The sequence below is a fragment of the Astatotilapia calliptera genome, chromosome 3, assembly GCF_900246225.1.
Source record: "Astatotilapia calliptera chromosome 3, fAstCal1.2, whole genome shotgun sequence".
NCBI classification, from domain to species: domain Eukaryota; kingdom Metazoa; phylum Chordata; class Actinopteri; order Cichliformes; family Cichlidae; genus Astatotilapia; species Astatotilapia calliptera.
Genome location: NC_039304.1, coordinates 45,432,519 through 45,452,419, shown reverse-complemented (window position 1 = coordinate 45,452,419; position 19,901 = coordinate 45,432,519). Strand labels below are relative to the sequence as shown.

General features: G+C 42.8%; 1 pseudogene; it reads left to right on the top strand.

Annotated features, from left to right (window-relative positions):
- The first annotated feature begins 358 nt into the window (after window positions 1–358).
- Window positions 359–1,573, top strand: LOC113010827 (zinc finger protein 271-like; annotated as a pseudogene).
- The last annotated feature ends 18,328 nt before the right edge of the window (window positions 1,574–19,901 follow it).

The following is a 19,901-nucleotide window of genomic DNA, read 5'->3' as shown; positions in this document are numbered from 1 at the left end:
GAAGTTAGAAGAAAATACAAAGATCATATTTTATCAGCACATATTGAAACAACAATATCATCTGTTGAACTCAAAACTTTTTATGAAGTAAAAGATTTTCTCCACTTATCAGTATTTCTTCAATAATGTCATTTTCATTACAACTCTCATTGCACATCATTGTAATGTGACACTATCACCAGAAGGTGTTGGAAATACACCAACAATGTGTTTGTTGTCACATTAAATTCCACTAATGGAGGGAGTTACAGTTTGTTCCACGACTGCATTTCACTCACTGCCTCTGTTTGTATCTCTGTCACTGCAGGACCAACGTGAGGCGGAAAAACAGTGCTCTCAGGAGGCCGACAAACCTCACAGAAGAAAGGGAGAGAAAACATACAGCTGTGATGAGTGTGGGAAGGATTTTACTCGGAATGACGGCCTAAAAATACACCAACTCATCCACAGTGGAGTTAAACCTTACAGCTGTGGTGAGTGTGGAAAATCTTTTACTCAGGCTGGAAGCTTAAAAAAACACCAACTCATCCACAGTGGACTTAAACCTTACAGTTGTGACTTGTGTGGAAAGTCTTTTAACCGGGCTGGAAGCTTAAAATTACACCAACTCATCCACAGTGGAGTTAAACCTTACAGCTGTGATGAGTGTGGGAAGGATTTTACCTGGTCTGAAAGCCTAAAAAGACACCAACTCATCCACCGTGGAGTTAAAGCGTACAGCTGTGACTTGTGTGGAAAGTCTTTCACCGAGGCTGGAGGCTTAAAAAAACACCAACTCATCCACAGTGGAGTTAAAGCGTACAGCTGTTACTTGTGTGGAAAGTCTTTTTCACGGGCTGGAGGCTTGAAGACGCACCAACTCATCCACAGTGGAGTTAAACCTTACAGCTGTGACTTGTGTGGAAAGTCTTTTACCCAGGCTGGAGGCTTACAAAGACACCGACTCATCCACAGTGGCGTTAAAGCATACAGCTGCGACTTGTGTGGAAAGACTTTTACCCAAGCTAAAGACTTAAAATCACATCATGTCATCCACAGTGGAGTAAAACCGTACAGCTGTAACTTGTGTGGAAATTCTTTTAGACGGGCTGGAGGCTTAAAAAAACACCAACTCATTCACAGTGGAGTTAAAGAGTACATCTGTGGCTTGTGTGGTAAAGCTTTTGCTCAAAATGGCCACTTGCAGAAGCATCTAGTTACCCACTCTGGAATTAAGGCGTACAGCTGCGACTTTTGTGGAAAAACTTTCAACGACAAACACAACCGAAATAGTCACCTACGGATTCACACTGGAAATGATGTTTACTGCTGTGATCAGTGTGGGAAACTGTTTGCAACAGACGCACAGTTAAAACAACACATGTTTATCCACACTGAGGAGAGACCTTATAAATGTGACCTGTGTGAGAAGACTTTTAAATCTCCACATCACCTGAATAAACACCAACAGATCCACACCAGAAAGTAACTCTACAAGTGCAGTTACTGTGAGATATGTATTTGATTTTTTTTATCCTGTAATTCTAACCTGATTATTTGGAACAAGTCTCATCAGTAAACTCCACAGAGTTCAGATGGAATCTGTAGTTTTTATTAGAGATGGCACGATACCACTTTTTTATGTCCGATACCGATACCGATATCATAAATTTGGATATCTGCCGATACCGATTTGAATCCGATATAGTGTTTTTTAATCAACAAAACTGTTTTTTAAATATCTTGCTGCATTTTGTATAAGTTCATACTCAAGTTTAAAACAACAACTATACTAAAGCTATTCTGTTATACCTCAATGCAAAAAAAAAAATTTCATAGTTCAGCAATACTGATCAATCTAATAAACTTAAACCTACACCATCCTCCCTATTCTGGTATTTTAAAGAGTACTTAGCATAAATATTAAGCAACCTAACTAATAGGGTTCCAACTCCCAGCAACAACAAAAATAAATAAATAAAAAATAGGGAACCACCCCTCACGCGCCACCTCATGATGCTTAATCGACGTAATCAACCTTAATTTGATGCAGTGTGAAAAAAAATGCACAGAAATCAATTATTTTTCAAGAAATATTAAATAGATTCAACATCTTTCTTCAACAAAATTGCAGACTGCACAGATGGTACCTTCCCAAAGGAAAAAGTACTATAGCTTATGAGGGTATATTAGACTTAATAGTTACTATATACAGTAATTGACTTCTATTCATTTTACATCAAATTAAAACTTTGGGTGTCAGATAATTATTTATTAAAAGCTAGACATTTTAAATGAGAATAAGAAAGAAAAATATGTCTTTTTGCCCCCTTTTCCCTGTTAATGCCCTATCGGCCCCCCTGGCTAAACTTTGCTAGATCCGCCCCTGCACAGTTACCAGCGTCAGCTACGTAGAAAAAGATCCTGGTTTAGAAAGTAATATTAAATAAATTCTAACAACAGCTGATCAAGCTTAAACGTGCTGCTGTTGTTCAGCCGCTGGTTTCCTCCTTCTGGTGCAAAGTCGGCCAAAATCAAACAAGAGAGACGGACTCGGGACAGAAAAGCCGATCAGCTGATCATTAAGCAGTTTCATGATTGAAGTAGCAGCAAGAAGAGGCAGTCGCTCCATATATCGTTTGTTAAGCTTAACGCAGGAATGCTTTACAAACATTCAGAGATGGACTTACACACTTGCTTTACTTCTCTCGGGGATAACTTTGTCGGAGATGAAATGCCGGGTTGCTAGCGAAGCTCCAAATGCTATCCAGACCACTGACAGGTTCCGCATGCCACAGCCGCTGTATCACGTGATGCATACTGCTCCGACGTGCTAACGTTCTGAGGTGAGTTACGGCGTGTCGCAAGTTTTGTGAGGTGCTTTCGTGATATTTAATGGATCGGATTACATTTTTTATTTTTCTCCGATATCCGATCCAGTAATTTAGGTCAGTATCGGACCGATACCGATACGTAATATCGGATCGGTCCATCTCTAGTTTTTATTATGAAAACTGTGGTGGTGGGAAAGAGTTTCTCTGTGACCTTTGTGGAAAAACTTCCAATCATCAACGGGACCTAAAACCACATCAACGTAGACACACTGGAGACAAAATGAACTACTGCAAAGAATGTGGAAGAGGCTTCCACACACCAAGTACATTAAAAATACACGAACTCTTCCACATTGGGGTCAAAAAGCACACCTGTGACTAGTGTGGGTCATCCTTCACCACTGCACGTGAGCTTAAAGAACAATCATAAGTGAATCCACACAAGAGAGACACCATGCAAGTGCAGACACTGTGACAAAAGCTTCTCACAATCAGGTCATCGTAACAAACATGAACGTACACACATGGAAGTGAACTTCAGCTGTGACCAGTGTGACAAGAGCTTCAGGAATCTCAGTTCATACTCCGAACACAAACGATCCCACACTGTAAATAAACTGTTTCACTGTTACCAATGTGCAAAAACATTCACTTCATTATCTGCTCTGTGCAAACATCAGCCTGATCATGCAGGACTGAAATCACTGGATCACAATGACTCTGAAGAGAGAGAAAGATCCTCTTCTGGTTTCAGAGTTGGACTTGAGATCAGGCTCCACAGAGTTCAGATGGAACGTGTAGTTTTTATTATGAAATCCTGATAATGTTAAAGCATTAGTTATATTTGATTAACTCTGTGTAAAGTTTGTCTTATTAAATAGTTTGGTGTGAAAAACAAAGAATTGGTCTCAGAACAAGTAGTTTGTTTCTGATTCAAACTAATTTAACTGTTTTCAGTGGTACATGTGGAGGTTTGTCAGAGGAGGAGACTCACACTGAACAGAGAGTATGTTTAAAATGCTTTGTGACTAACATCTCACACATTCCAATAAAGCTGTTGTTCCTTCATTGCAACAGCAGTTTGCAGATGTGTTGTGCACCTTCTTGAAATGCAGCCTGGCATGAAAGTGTGTCCATGGCCTAACAGGTTGCCTGAGCAGAAGAGACAAATTGTGAAAAAAGGAATTGGCTGAAATGGTGAAAATGCTGTTATCATAGGATGAAGTGAGGATTTGTTCCTCAGTGTTTGGTCTCCTATGCTTATCTGTTTGCCAGATGAGTTGTCCCAGGTTTTGAGAGGGGCCGGTTGTGTTTAAGGTACTTCAAGGTAATTAAGAAGTGAGCACATAGTTTTATACGGTTCTTTGATGATTATCACAAAGTGAACAAGGTCTCATGGTTTGATGCTTATCCCATGCCAAAGGTTGACCTGGACTTTATAAGCACTCCTTGGTTGTTTATGATGCTGGATTTAACCAATGCCTACTGGCAGATTCCCTTGTCTGCACAGTCCAAAGACAAAAACTGGTGATGGCCAGAGGGGCCGATGGCGTGTAATGGCAGCCTCGCAGTCAGTCTGCCCCAGGGCAGCTGTGGCTACAACTGTAGCTTACCTCCACCAGTGTGTGAATCTCAAAAGCACTGTATAAATGCATTTATTATTATTATTATTATTATTATTATCCATCCATCCATCCATTCGCTTATCCTTTTCAGGGTCGCGGGGGGCGCTGCAGCCTATCCCAGCTGCCATAGGGCGAGAGGCGGGGTACACCCTGGACAGGTCGCCAGTCTGTCGCAGGGCCAACACACAGGGACAGACAACCATTCACACTCACATTCACTCGCACATTCACACCTAGTGGCAATTTGGATTTTCCAATTAACCTATCCCCACAAGCTGCATGTCTTTGGACGGTGGGAGGAAGCCGGAGTACCCGGAGGGAACCCACGCAAACACGGGGAGAACATGCAAACTCCACACAGAAAGACCCCGGCCTGATGTTGGAATTGAACTCAGGACCTTCTTGCTGTGCGGCAACAGTGCTAACCATCGTGCCACCGTGCTGCCTCTATTATTATTATCATCAAAAACGTCTTTCTCCACTCTTTATGGTTTGTACCAATTTGTCACACTTCCGTTTGGCTTGTTTGAAGCCGCGGCCATTTTCCAGCACGTGCTGGAGTGACAGCTGCGTCCTCACACTGCTTATGCTGTTTCCTACCTCGATGATGTTGTCATTCATAGTGATTCATAGTGGTGGAGCATGTGCAGTGGTTGGTCACGGTCCCAGAGAACCTTAGGCAGGCAGGGCTTATGGCAAACCCAAAGAAGTGTATGGTTGGATGGAGGGAGGTACAGAATTTGGGTACAATTTGGGAGCTGGGCATGTGCATCCACACATGGATAAAACAGCAGCAATCACATCCTACCTATGTCCCAAGGCAAAAAAGAACATCCTGATAATAACCAATTGCAATAGTCCAGACTTGAAGTAATAAATGCATGAACGAGTTTTTCAGCATCACTCAGACAGGATATTTCTACTCTTAATAATATTGCAGAAATGGAAGAAAGTAAAGATTCATCGATTTGCTTCTGCTTATCCTTTTTGGGATCGCGAGGGCACTGGAGCCAATCCCAGCAGTCATAGGCCGAGAGACAAGAGTCTTTAATACTTGCTTAATATTTCCATTGATGAATGAATCTTGATTAAAGATTCCTCATAATGTTAATGGAGGCCAAGGTACTGCATCCAGAAGATGATAAAATCCTTATTTTGTTGATAAAATTGGCACAGAGTTTCTGCCATGCATTACCAAAGATTCACATCAAACTTATCCCATTCTTGGCTGCTTTAATGAAGATTTTTTTATTGTCACAGTTTGATACTGATGATTTCTTGTGAACACTCCTTTAGTTTGATCCCAGTGACAGTATCAATCAACGCAGTGACAGTATCTTCCTTGCTGGCTCCATGTCTCTTTATAGAATAATCAGTGGTTTGCTGTCTCTCACCATCAAAACACTCCATAAATCCCACGTTTGACTTTCTTATAAATCACTGAATCAGTTACTTTCTAAATGAAGCTTCGAATGTCACTGATCACCTTCCTCTGGTTATACGAATCAAGCCTCGACACAGTGCTTCTGAAGCAATGTGTTGTTTTTTCTGACACACACACTGGAGCCTCAGGTTCAAGTTGGCCATCACTATTGTTGGCCACATGTCAGCAAAGTTATGTGACATCAGTGATGTTTATACTTTCTGCGTTAACTTGGTTTTAAAGCCTTGACTTTAAAATAGACACTGTTCAAAAGTTGATCTTAATCTTACAGAGAATATAATGATATTATGGATAATTAAAGTCAGTCATATATCCACAAACACATTAAGCTGAAAGTCAGTGAATGCTGCTCGGTTTGCAGTCCTGAATATCATGGCACAAGCAGGATTCACTGCACTGTTAATGTTAGCTATGTTATATTGCTGCCTCTGTTCGGTGGTCTCAAGCCAAACAAACTTTAACGTGTGTTTGAACGAGCTGATGGTTCACTCGTTAAGCTGAAAGAAAGATGCTTTAATCACAGGACTCACGCATGCAGGGCTGTAGACAGGGGGGGATTGCCCTCCTTACAGACAATATTGATTTGTAAATGAATAACTAACGATTTTGTCAGCACAAAGTTGTGTATTTGGAGCACAATTCTACAAGAAAGATAAGTTAGTTCACAAATGCTTGTGGTTAAAGTGCTTTGGCACTCTTTGGCAAAACCAGAGTGTGCATGGGTGTATGACTGGATGTGTAAAGCGCTTTGGGGTCCTTAGGGACTAGTAAAGCGCAATACAAAATACAGGCCATTTACCATTTACCAATATTGTTGTTAAACTTAGTCATCATCTTGGCCTCTTCCCGTTTGCTGCTGCCTGCCATTAGTACTTGTACAGTACACCGTTATTCCCATCACTCCCTTACAGTAAATGTTTGCTGTGTCTTTCTGAGATGTATTGATAGAAACTGTTAGAGTAAATAGTTAAACATTTGTCATTTTTATATTTACCATTTGTCCATTGTTTTAACTCTGTGAAAGGAATTCTTTCTTTCCTCCCATCCCCAGATTCTCGAGGTTCTGGGTGCGAGGTTGAAGTGTTTTATCACAGGAACATCCTTTTGAAGGTCTGTTTGATGTTTGGTAGAACTTCCCACCCTTTGTATGGTTTGACTGTGTTATCTATGGTAAACCATACATTGGGTGTGGGGGAGACTACCCTCTTTATGACCAAGGATGTTGTTCCTGCTTTTAGGTTTTATGACCCTTTGATCAGCAGGAACAAACACACACACACACACACACACACACACACACACACACACACACACACACACACACACACACACACACACACACACACACAGAGTCCTTGTCTATGTAACCAAAGGGGGTTGCAGGGGGAGGTGTTTTGTAAACTATTGTTTGAAGTTTGTCAATAAAAGGCAGCGAGAGGAGGCCACCATTGTGGTCATTTGTCGTGCTGGACACAGATGAGAGGCCTCCCTTGCGCAAGAAATCGATCGAACACTGTTGCCTTGTTTTTCTTTCATGGGAATAAGTCCTGGATACAGCGGGGTCTGAGTTTAGACCCAACAGAAACCTTTGCAGAGACAACAACAAAGTATAAACAGTGTTCTCACGGGTTTTGATAAAAAAACAAATATATACTTTTAGCTCTTAATTCTGCTTCAGTTTGTTTCCTGTAACCTTGAACTTCACTTGTTAAGTTTGCAGATGGTGAGCTTAAGTTGCCAGAATGTAAATTTACTACAAAAAATACAAGTGTGTACTTGTGTGAGTGTTTTTACTGAGGAAGCTCAACAAAGCCAGTCCTTTGTATTACTTGACCTGACAAAACCAACAAACCCAGGCGAGAGGTAAAGGGTATCACAACAGCAGTTATGTTTTCTCTTATTTTGTTCTAAAACAGGAGACATTAAAGTCACTTTAGCAAAATGTATTTAAATAGTTAAAGGTTATTGGCAATAACCTACAAATACGACTGACCTCTGTTCTAATTTGAGCCCTGCTAGCTGAAAATCACCATATTTTAATCAATCAACAAAATGCAGTGAATGAACAAACACTGATGTACACTTTCTTCCTGGTATATGTATGATTTCTATACATTTTACATCAAATAAAAAAGAAAAGTATTTCTTTGTGGCCCCTTTCCCTGTTAATGCCCTACCTGGTCCCCTGGCAAAACTTTCCTAGACCCACCCCTGCACATTTACCAGCTGTCAGCTATGTAGAAAAGGATCCTGGTGTTATTTGTCTCTCAGAAACCTGTTCAGCTCTGATGATTCAGTAAGGACATCTCCTGGTTCCATCTTTATCTTTCCGTCTCACCACATATCAAACCAATATCATCAACAGCAGCTTTTCCAATTGTGGCTCCAGCAAACATCAGCTGATCAAGCTGCATAAACGTGTTGCTGTTGTTTAGCGCGACATCCGCTGGTTTCCTCTTTCGAGCGCAAACTGGGCGATAAACAAGAGAGAAAAGCCAATCAGGTGATAACTGATCAGTTTCATGATTGAAGTAGCAACAGGAGAGGGGGGGAGAGAATAAGAGAAGAGGCAGCTGACGGCATAAAGATGCAGAATAACTCCAGCATTGTGTCTTTTTCCATTCTAACTGAAGTCCTGGACAAACTGTTCCTTTTCGCCTCAACACGAAACGACTAATATTTTCTCTGAATACGAGACAATTCTGTTTTTTACAGGACGGTTGGCAACTCTACTAACTAACCTTAATGAATAAAATAAAGTTCACTATCAATAACATCATAGCACCCGCCCAGCTGTATATAAACTTAGTCATGCTAACTAGCACGCAGTTATTGTAACTGACAGTAAAACATCAGCACAACGAAAATAAACTATACCTTAACTTGGTTTATATCTGACCCAGATAGACTGCAGGTCATAACTTCTTACCTGAAGTTTAGTTCACCTGACACTAGGAGCTGCCGCCTCTGGTGTCTCCTCCTGCCTTCCCCTTTTCAATGACTGTAGCAAACATTAACGACAACAGCGCCTCCTCCCATTGTGTAAAAATGAAGCCAAAATATCCCGCTTGTGGAGGCTGCCATCTTGCATTTTTGGAGCCAGAGTCTCCGCATTAGTGTCTTGAGGTGGAGCGACTGTGCACCCACGCACTGGACGTGACCGCAAATACACCCCCCTACACTTTTTACATAGCCCGGCTGCTCCAGTTTATTTGCTGATGGGTTTACCATGACTGATGACTCGTTCAATTAAGGTAAATACAACCATGTAACTGTTATGAAAAAGACACACACCTTATCATCTCATGGTTCTAAAACATCCAAAATCACTGTTATTAATTTGTTTGCTAGATTAGCCACTAGCATACGCAATGGGTTGGAGGCTTATTGCTAGCTAGTTAGCTTTGCTACACATCTGTTACTCTAGTAGTCTGTATGATTAAACCATTCAGCACTCCTTATGTTTTTTTATCCATTTTTAGACAGCGATGAGATCAGCTGCACACTCCACAGAGGCCCAGAGTTAATATCAAAAATATAATGCTGTCCTTTGAGATTTTAACATAAGGATGTGAGTGTAATGGATCTGAAACTGTTTAAATCTTCAGAGCCCTCTACATCCTGGTAACATGTAAACTTTAAAAACAGCAGCAGCTTTCAGTGGTGTAGTCTAATTTGTTCTTTTCATTTAATAATAGAGTCCATATTATATCAATAGCTACATTCACGCTGGGGAGAAACTAGTGAGGGAGACCATGAGGACTAAGCTGGGTTTCCTGGGTCCAGAGGTTTGGAGAAACTTCTTCCCTTTCTTTCATCACAGCTATCCTGTGCCAGATGTTCTGTTGACCCACTGAGAGAGGCTTTATTTAAGAAACACCAGGAAGACTGAAGCTCATGGCATTGATCAAGTAGGACTCATGATCTTCACCAGCAGCTCCCTCACCGGGAAATCTTCAGCACTCCTCTGTAGGCCCATCCCAGAAGATGGATAAACCCAGCATTTCATGAACACTCTGGTTACTCTGGTACGAATACCTCTTAGTCTGTTATTTACCATAAAGTGATTATCTGCAAAAAAACTGAAAGAATTCCAGATCACAAGTTTGTAGTTCAACATACAAGTGACAACCTTTGACCTTCATCAGATTTTATTTAACTGTGTCAGAGAAAATCAGCTTGTGCTCTTCCTGCAGCTGAGTACATCAAGTGTTTAAAACAGAAGCTGTGCAGGTCTGAGATCAGCAGCTTTGTGAAACACCAAACTGAGATCCTGTTGATGCTGATATATAGTGACAAAGTTAAATGGGCGATGAATGAACTTTTTGTCTTTAACTTTATCAGTAAAACAGCTGCAGCTTTCACTGACAGCACATGTGGTACTTTAACCTTTGTACTGTTTTCATCAGTTAATTTTGCTGTTAACATGTGAGCATGTTGGATGATCTGTCTGCTGTCACTGGGTGGTGTCAGGTAGTGATGGGACGTTCTGTATCGAGGCTTCGGAGCGTGTGTCGAGTGCTGGAGGGGGCGTTTCCGCGAAGCGCGTATCGAGGCTTGCTTCATTTATGGGAGGAGCTGAAAATGATGACGTCCGAAGCCTCGCTGCCCGGCTGTACCACGTGACTGGTTCATGAAGTGGTTCGAACTTTGCCGCGAGATATGACAGCGATATAAACCCCTCAGACTTCAATCAAAATGTGGGTGTTTGATGGAGAGTTGCGGTTAGTGAGAGTTGGAGAGAGTTTGGAGGTTTATGAGAGTGAGGAGAGAAAGTCAGGAGAGAATGGAGCCAGCTAAGAAGAGGAGGATGTCCTCCCCTGTTTGGGAACATTTTGATCTTATTCCTCCCAACAAGGTATGTAAATTTCTAAAGAAGATGTATTGTCATGATACTGATGGTGCAATAAAACCTATGTTAAGCTGTCTGTACTTTTGTACAAGGTGAAGTGTTTGCTATGTGCCAGGGAGCTGGGATATAACAACAACACCTCATCCATGCTTAGGCACTGCAGAGCTTTGCATGAGAATAAGGGGAACACCGATTGTGGAGCAAGACCAGGTGAGCCATCAAATGCAATGATAATATAGCATGCAGTAATGTTACTAAATGATATAACAATATTATACAACTGTTATAAGTTACGTGTGTGATATTTATATTTGTGCTTTGTTTTTGTTGTCTTTCCTCAGGAGAACAATCTCAAATAGATGAAGACCTGGTCAGCATGGTGATTGAGGACTCCCAGCCATTTAGCATTGTGGAGGACAAAGGATTCAAAAGATTTGTTAAATCATTAAATCCTAGCTACGTTCTCCCCACTAAAGGTTATAAAAGCAGTGAAAATTTAGTTTTTACAGAATAAAATGTGAACAGGCAGGACTGAGGCTCAAAGCCTCAGTGTGTCCACACCCCAACCACACCTCACCTCACAGTAAATGATCATTTCCATTTCAAGCATTTCCAAATAATCATTTCCCATACTGCCAATATAAATATACACAGTATACTGCCATCACTACAATATACATGTTTTACACACTCCTTTTGTTGTTGACATTTACAGGCTGTGTGCAAAATGCCACACTCTTCAAATTCATGCCAGCTATTATTTTTACGTCCAGTAGGTGTCCTGCTAGAGCAAATGAAGCTTCATGAAGCTTCGCGTTGGGGTGAACCAATTGGATGAAAAGCTTCAGTGCTTCATGGGGCTTCATCTGCCCATCATTAGTGTCAGGTTAGGGCTGTGTGCAGGCAGGAACGGAAGTAGAAGGACCCAATGTGCTGACACTCGGAGGCGGAAAGTAACTCAAAACTCAGCTTTTATTGCTAGATGGCAAAACGTAACAAAAATCCAAATAAACTTACATGACCAGGCAGACGGCACACACAGCATAAATGAGAGTAGATCACGACACAGACACAAAGAAACACAGGGCTTAAATACACAGAGGGAGCAATCAGGGAATGGGTAACAGGAGGGAAACACAGCTGGGGCAAATCAGGCCTAAAGAGACAAGGGGAAGCAAAACCAGACACAATAACATCAGACATGGACTTTCAAAGTAAAACAGGAAACATAACACAGACTCAGGCAGGCACTATAACAAATGGAACAGAGACGTGGGACCAGGACAGACACTGACTGGACGTGGGGATATAGCAGACAGGGGAGACAGCAACTATGGAACACAGACAGAAAACCAGAACACTAAAACTCTAACCAAACCCCACCCAGAGAACCTAAACTAAGAATAATCCTAAAACCCATAAAGCAAAGCTAGAATATATAGGGAGTGCAGAATTATTAGGCAAGTTGTATTTTTGAGGAATAATTTTATTATTGAACAACAACCATGTTCTCAATGAACCCAAAAAACTCATTAATATCAAAGCTGAATGTTTTTGGAAGTAGTTTTTAGTTTTAGCTATTTTAGGGGGATATCTGTGTGTGCAGGTGACTATTACTGTGCATAATTATTAGGCAACTTAACAAAAAACGAATATATACCCATTTCAATTATTTATTTTTACCAGTGAAACCAATATAACATCTCCACATTCACAAATATACATTTCTGACATTCAAAAACAAAATAAAAACAAATCAGCGACCAATATAGCCACCTTTCTTTGCAATGACACTCAAAAGCCTGCCATCCATGGATTCTGTCAGTGTTTTGATCTGTTCACCATCAACATTGCGTGCAGCAGCAACCACAGCCTCCCAGACACTGTTCAGAGAGGTGTACTGTTTTCCCTCCTTGTAAATCTCACATTTGATGATGGACCACAGGTTCTCAATGGGGTTCAGATCAGGTGAACAAGGAGGCCATGTCATTAGTTTTTCTTCTTTTATACCCTTTCTTGCCAGCCACGCTGTGGAGTACTTGGACGCGTGTGATGGAGCATTGTCCTGCATGAAAATCATGTTTTTCTTGAAGGATGCAGACTTCTTCCTGTACCACTGCTTGAAGAAGGTGTCTTCCAGAAACTGGCAGTAGGACTGGGAGTTGAGCTTGACTCCATCCTCAACCCGAAAAGGCCCCACAAGCTCATCTTTGATGATACCAGCCCAAACCAGTACTCCACCTCCACCTTGCTGGCGTCTGAGTTGGACTGGAGCTCTCTGCCCTTTACCAATCCAGCCACGGGCCCATCCATCTGGCCCATCAAGACTCACTCTCATTTCATCAGTCCATAAAACCTTAGAAAAATCAGTCTTGAGATATTTCTTGGCCCAGTCTTGACGTTTCAGCTTGTGTGTCTTGTTCAGTGGTGGTCGTCTTTCATGTCTCTGAGTATTGCACACCTTGTGCTTTTGGGCACTCCAGTGATGTTGCAGCTCTGAAATATGGCCAAACTGTTGGCAAGTGGCATCTTGGCAGCTGCACACTTGACTTTTCTCAGTTCATGGGCAGTTATTTTGCGCCTTGGTTTTTCCACACGCTTCTTGCGACCCTGTTGACTATTTTGAATGAAACGCTTGATTGTTCGATGATCACGCTGCAGAAGCTTTGCAATTTTGAGACTGCTGCATCCCTCTGCAAGATATCTCACTATTTTTGACTTTTCTGAGCCTGACAAGTCCTTCTTTTGACCCATTTTGCCAAAGGAAAGGACGTTGCCTAATAATTATGCACACCTGATATAGGGTGTTGATGTCATTAGACCACACCCCTTCTCATTACAGAGATGCACATCACCTAATATGCTTAATTGGTAGTAGGCTTTCGAGCCTATACAGCTTGGAGTAAGACAACATGCATGAAGAGGATGATGTGGACAAAATACTCATTTGCCTAATAATTCTGCACTCCCTGTAATGAAATAACAAAAATCAAAGAACCAAAAACACAAAACACTGGGTTGACGACCCATGGACCCTAACAGGTGGTGCTGAGGTCTGAATATGAGGGCAGCTCCTGTAATCACAAAGAGGACAGAACCATCACAAACTCAAATATAAATTTTCTCTCAAATCTGAAATAAAAAACAAACAAACAAAAAAAAACACTGATCCTTCTCTGTCCTCACCCACCCAGGATCTGAAGCTCTTCTCTTACATTTTTTTCAGTTCCACAGTTTTCTCTTGATGTCCATAGTTATTGATGAGGAGTTACTAAAGTACAAGCTTTTTTTTTTAAATGGTGTTACTGTCTTTAAAGATTTGGCAAGGGACTGAAAACATGCTGCTGTTTGAAGATACTTAATAATCAGTTCTGCACAGGAGCTGAAGCAGAGTGCAGCCTGTTGCATTTAAAGTACAATAGTTGTAATAAAAGTACAGTAACGATAATTAGTGACTGAGCAACCCGGGGCGTTTCGCTAGATTTCTTTAGTCAGGGTAACTGTGTTTTCACACCGAACGCGATAGACACGACCAAAAACGCGGCAGACGCCCCTAACTTGACGCGGGCAAATTTGCACCTCGACGCTGTGTGATACCTGTGCTAATATATGCTAAACTGTCCGTTTATACACTGCTAACATGGATGTGGTATGCTAACAGTGAATATCTCATCAAAAGGTCTCATCAAGTCCTGATTTAATTCGATTTATGTTATGTTATCAGTGCTAGCATATTCTATCTTGATATGCTATGTCTTATCACAGGTTAACTTTTCAAAAAATATTAACAATGATTTAAGCAAGGAAAGGGCTATATGTCAACATACAACTCTTTATTTCTATTAATGTCTTACTTCATTCCTACCTGATTGACATGTGTAGGAATTATGAGTGATTGGCTCACTGTAGGGGTAAAAGTTGCTACAAATCAAATTATGACATGTTAAAGTTAAAACAAAACACAACTGACTGTTTTATATTATATCTAATATATATCATGTAATTATACTTATAATTACAAAATGTTTTATATAAGGTTTATGTTTTGTAATTTAAACCTGACATCACAAAAGTATTTTGGACTTTGAATAATGTATTTTGTAACTGCAGTACACATAATACTAATTTTGAACAATTTTGTCCAGGTTCATTGCCACCGGGGGCTCCTTTATGACCATCGCATTCAGTTTCAGAGTTGGTGTGTCCACAGTGAGCCAGATCATCCCCCAGGTAGCAACGGCTATCTGGGACTGTCTAGTGGCCCGGTGGCGCCAGTGTCCGGCAGCCTCGCCTCTGTCAGTGCGCCCCAGGGCAGCTGTGGCTACAACGTAGCTTGCCATTGCCAGTGTGTGAATGTGTGTGTGAATGGGTGAATGACTGAATGTAGTGTAAAGCGCTTTGGGGTCCTTAGGGACTGAGTAAAAGCGCTACACAAAAGCAGGCCATAATAGACCTACACCTTAGTTCACAGATTCACTTTGTCTAAGGTGTATTTCTGGGAATTTGCACAACCCAGGATTCAGATCATGAATACATAATGGGTTTGGATTTACAACATTATGAATGAAATGTGCTCTATTTGGAAGCAGCAGGTCTCCCTCCCCTTTCGACGGGTTGTGTGTGAGACTTTAAATCATAAAACTGAAAATTATAAATTGTGTATGTTTATTGTCTTACTCTTCTTACATTTATTGTTTGTTTACTTGCACTGCTGTAACTGGAGCCTCGTCGTCTCTTCTCTCTGTATACTCTCTGTATACTATAGCGGAGACGACAAAGTTTACTTTGACTTAAGCAGCAATTAAGCGCACCAAGGGCTCTCTCGCTCACTTTTCACGTTTCAAAAAAACATTGGTGTAAGTCTGTATCATAATCTCTGGTGTTTTTGTGTTTGTTGTTTTGTTTTTATTTTGTTTTATTTTGCGAGTTGGTAATTAGATGCTGCTCCAGCCAGCAAGTGAATCCCCCGCCGACCTGCCCTCTCCTCCCTTTGCCGCAAGCAGCAGGCGCACCTCGCAAATGGAGGGTGCCCTTACTCCCAGCAAATGGGCGATAGAAAACCGATCGGTGCCTATGCCATTCTGAGCCATGAGCTGGCTGATGTCGGGGCAGCATGAGTACGCGCATTTTTTTTTCCCGCCGATGCCTGTGATGCCGCCCCAGGCTACCGCCCGGCCATGAACAAGGTTGCCCAAACTTTTGCATCCCACTTTATTAGCATATTTTGTCATTAGAATAATATGAAATAAATTCTACATGTGTCAAGTTGTGTGCCAATTTCAAATAATATTAAAATTCTCAAACAGAAAAACATTAAACATAAATATATAAAATATAACTATTTACAGAGAGACAGGAATAAAAAGGACCAGCTTAAAGTGGAAGAGCCTCAGGGAGAAGGAAGAGAAAAATAACACCATTGTTTCTGCACTGGAGAGCCTGCTGCCTCATCAGAAAACTACTGATTGCTCGGGTCCAATGTTTCCAAATTTAACACAGCTGTGCTGTTTTCAAAAACGAATTTATTAATTTGAAATTTCACTAATACTCTCGTCTCGGCATGCTCTCCAGAGCAGGAACAAGGCTGACGAGGAAATGCTCCGTTGGAGAAGGTGTGGTCTCTTCAGGGACTCCAGGATGGCCAGCTCCATCGCCGATGGACCGTCCTGGGACCCATCACTCATCCGCCTCGGAGCTGTCCTCCTCTGTGGGCCTGTAACACACAGCACAAAACAACACAAAGAAATGAGAAGGCTGCTACTATGTTTCCATTTTCAACATTGAAAAAAAAAAACCCAGGACATAATCAGAATGGTTGTAGATATTTAGTGAAGGTAATCACAAGGGAATCCAACAGAGTAAATAGTTATCACTGCTTGCTGTACATCTGATGCTACAATTACATACCTGTGGGTGGAGCAGCAGGAGTGGAGGGACCAGGGACTGGGGCGCCAGGAGAAGCAACAAGTGATGGTTCTGCTGCAGAATCACTTGGCTCTGTCAAGACAATATTAAATGTTAACAGGTAGAAAACAGTAGTCATAGAGAAAGTATTTACAGTGGTCCCTCATTTATTGCAGCAGGGGTTCTCAGAATAACTAGCCCCTTGCCACGCACGTTATACTCTTTTTTTTCCAAACACTCCTGAACATTAGTCACAGTTCTCACAAGTTGATTCTCAAAGTGCAAACCTTTGTAGATTTTAAAACGTAAAAGTATTATTATGCCACGTTTTTTCTTTGTCTGCCGGCCACTTGTGTGCGCCTTTTCCCTCGCAGTGCAGGTGTCTATTTCCGAATGAGGGTCATAGTTATGGGTGTTTTTGTGCTGTTTTTTCTATTGGACGTGATGGTTATCAAAACAAAACATGATCAATTTGGCAAGCGCAGGAGACACGACACGAAGGAGATTTGTCAATCAGGCTGCAGAATGCAATGTGCATTGTTGAAAGCTGTACTGTGCAATAAAAAAAATCAGCGAAAAAAAAAAAAAAGATAAAATATATTCCTAAAATATATTCCTATATGACAACATTTTATTCCTGTCTTGGTACAGAAAGCAGCAGGTGTTGTACAGCTCCGGGTGGTTTGCTACGGCGTTGATGAGCCTTTCCTCCATTTTGAATGAAGTATGAAGGGCTTTGGCTGCACCTGCCCATTTGACCTAGGTCAGAGCCACGTCACCAGGCTCCTGATTGGTTGTTGTGGCGCGAATTGACGCTGGAGTTCAGATTTTTCCAACTCGAGAGGTAGACGCGATACGCACGAATGAACAAAATGCAACACAAAAACTGACGCGCGTATTTTTATTTGCACGTCAAACGTGCTACTTTGACATGTGTTTGATGTGATTTCGCAACGCAAATCTGCTTCTGAATTTTCGCGGGACCCGCAATCGCATGTCTTCAAGCTTCTGCATTGACTTTACATGTAAACCTGACGCTATGGTGACGTCTATCGCGTTCGGTGTGAACACACTGTAACTTCATTCGCCTGCACGGATTAGCTAAACGAGCTTTACAAAACAAGTTTCCCCGACAGCCGAGTGCTCATCTTAGCTAGCTAGGTTTCAGGACCTAGCTAAGGACAGTAGTTACAGAGTAGCTTAAAAAGACATTTACCTTGCCGAAAAAGTGTAGCGGGGCCTCGGGTCCTTCTGTCGGGTAATCCAGTTTACTGAAGAACACCTCAGTAGTGCTGTGCGAATCATGAACGAATCGTTCAATACTCGAGAATCACTTTACTGACTCGTTAATCATGATTCACAAGCCCAGCTGACTCACTGACTCATCCCTGTTGCTGTTAGCAAACGAATTTCATTAGTAGAAATATATCTAGCTTATAATTAAAATTGTGGGGGGAAAACAACCTCCAGCATCTTAACAAAAATATTTCTTCTCTGAACTGGAAGAAAAAACCCTGAGTAGAAGCTCACATCAAGACTGTCATGGTCCGTGGTCCTGTGTGTGTGGAATTGTCATGGTCCTGGGTCGTGCGACCCAGTGTTTTGTGTTTTAGCCTATTTTGATGTTTATTCTTTGTTTAGGGTCACTAAGGCAGTCCAGCCATTTGTACATATTACCCGTGTATTAAGTCTCCCTTGCCCTTCGTGTGTTTATGTCTGCGTGTCTTATATTGTCAAGTCCATGCTGTCGGTTATGTCATCTCCCCTGTACTACGTCTCCCCGGTTCATGTGTCTTGTCTAATCTCCATGTTTCCTGTTTTACTTTGAAAGTCTGTATTCACGGTCAGTGTATTCAGTTTCACTCCTTCTGTCCTGTCGTTAAGTTCATGTGTGTCAGCTGTGTTCCCATGTGTGGCCACTTCCCCTGATCATCCCTCATGTGTATTTAGTCTCTGTGTTTCATACAGTCTGTCTCGCGTCGTCTGTGTTACCACCTCCTGTGTTCTGTACCTCCAGCCATAGTCTTTCCTTAGTTTTGTCAAGTTTAGGTTTTCTGTTGAGTACTACACGTATGCTGCCCTCATTCTGTTTTTGTTCTTTTCATCAGCCATAATAAAAGGCTCGTTTTGGTTGGAATCCACTCCTGCATCCTCGTTTGTGTTCGCACCTGGGTCCACCACACACCTTTCCGCACGGTCTGCCTCCGCAGACCTTGACAGTACGACGCGAGCATGCCGGACCCAGCGACACATGACATGGAAATCGTCCGGACAGTGGAGTCGCTATGCGACCGATGGCTGCACTGTCCCAGAGAGGGGGAACGGGAAGAGTTAGCCCGCCAAGTAGGGGTGTGCGTGTCCGTGTTCCCCTGGTTATGGGAGACGCTGCACCCCCTCGTCAGCGACTTTCTCGTCTCCACTCTCCGACTCCGCCCGCAGCAGCAGTGGCCCGGCGAGCGTGAGTCGTCACCAGAGCCATGCTGTTGCGGTGTTACCCCGCTACCTCATGAACCAGTGGCGGTCAGAGTCGGAACGGTGAGGCTCACCACCGACACACACACTTCATCGGCTTCCGCATCTTCGCCACCGCCTGTCTGCACGGAGATGCCCGAGGCTATTGACTTCGGTGAGGAGGAGCGGCAGCAGGTGTTGCGGGCGTATCGGGAGGACGAGCTACGCTGGAAGCCCTGGCTTATCTCCGAGGAGGAGCTTCTGCCAGCCGCCCCGCCTCGGACCGGCCGCCCGTCCTCGCCGCCTCGATCGGACTACACTTCTCCCGCTTCTTATCTGGCGCGGATGTGGTCGGAAGACGAGGAGCCGCTCGCCACAGAAATCCAAGTTCCGTCCGCGTCCACTTCAAGACGGAAGCGACGTTCACGTCGCCGTCGCTCATCGCTACAGCATGTGTCGCCCTCCACTGAGCTACACGGGAAAGCTGTGGGGGGCATGGATTCCGACCTCGAGGGGCGGCAGCGCGCCGCATGCGCGCAACTGCAGGAGGAGCTACGGGAGGAGCCATGGCTCGCTCCTCACTACGGTGAGATCTTCCGCGGGACACGCCTAGCCCTTGGGGGCCCCCGGAGTTGCCTGGAGCTCCCGCCTGCCGCCCCGCCAACACTCGCCGCCTCAGCCTCTGCGACGCTGCAAGAGGCTCCACTTTCCACGTCACGTCAACGGGACCCACGGCCAAGAAGAAACGGCGTTCGCGTCGCCACCGCATCGCCCGACGCTCGGAGGTTAGTGACGATGTTTTGTGTCCACCT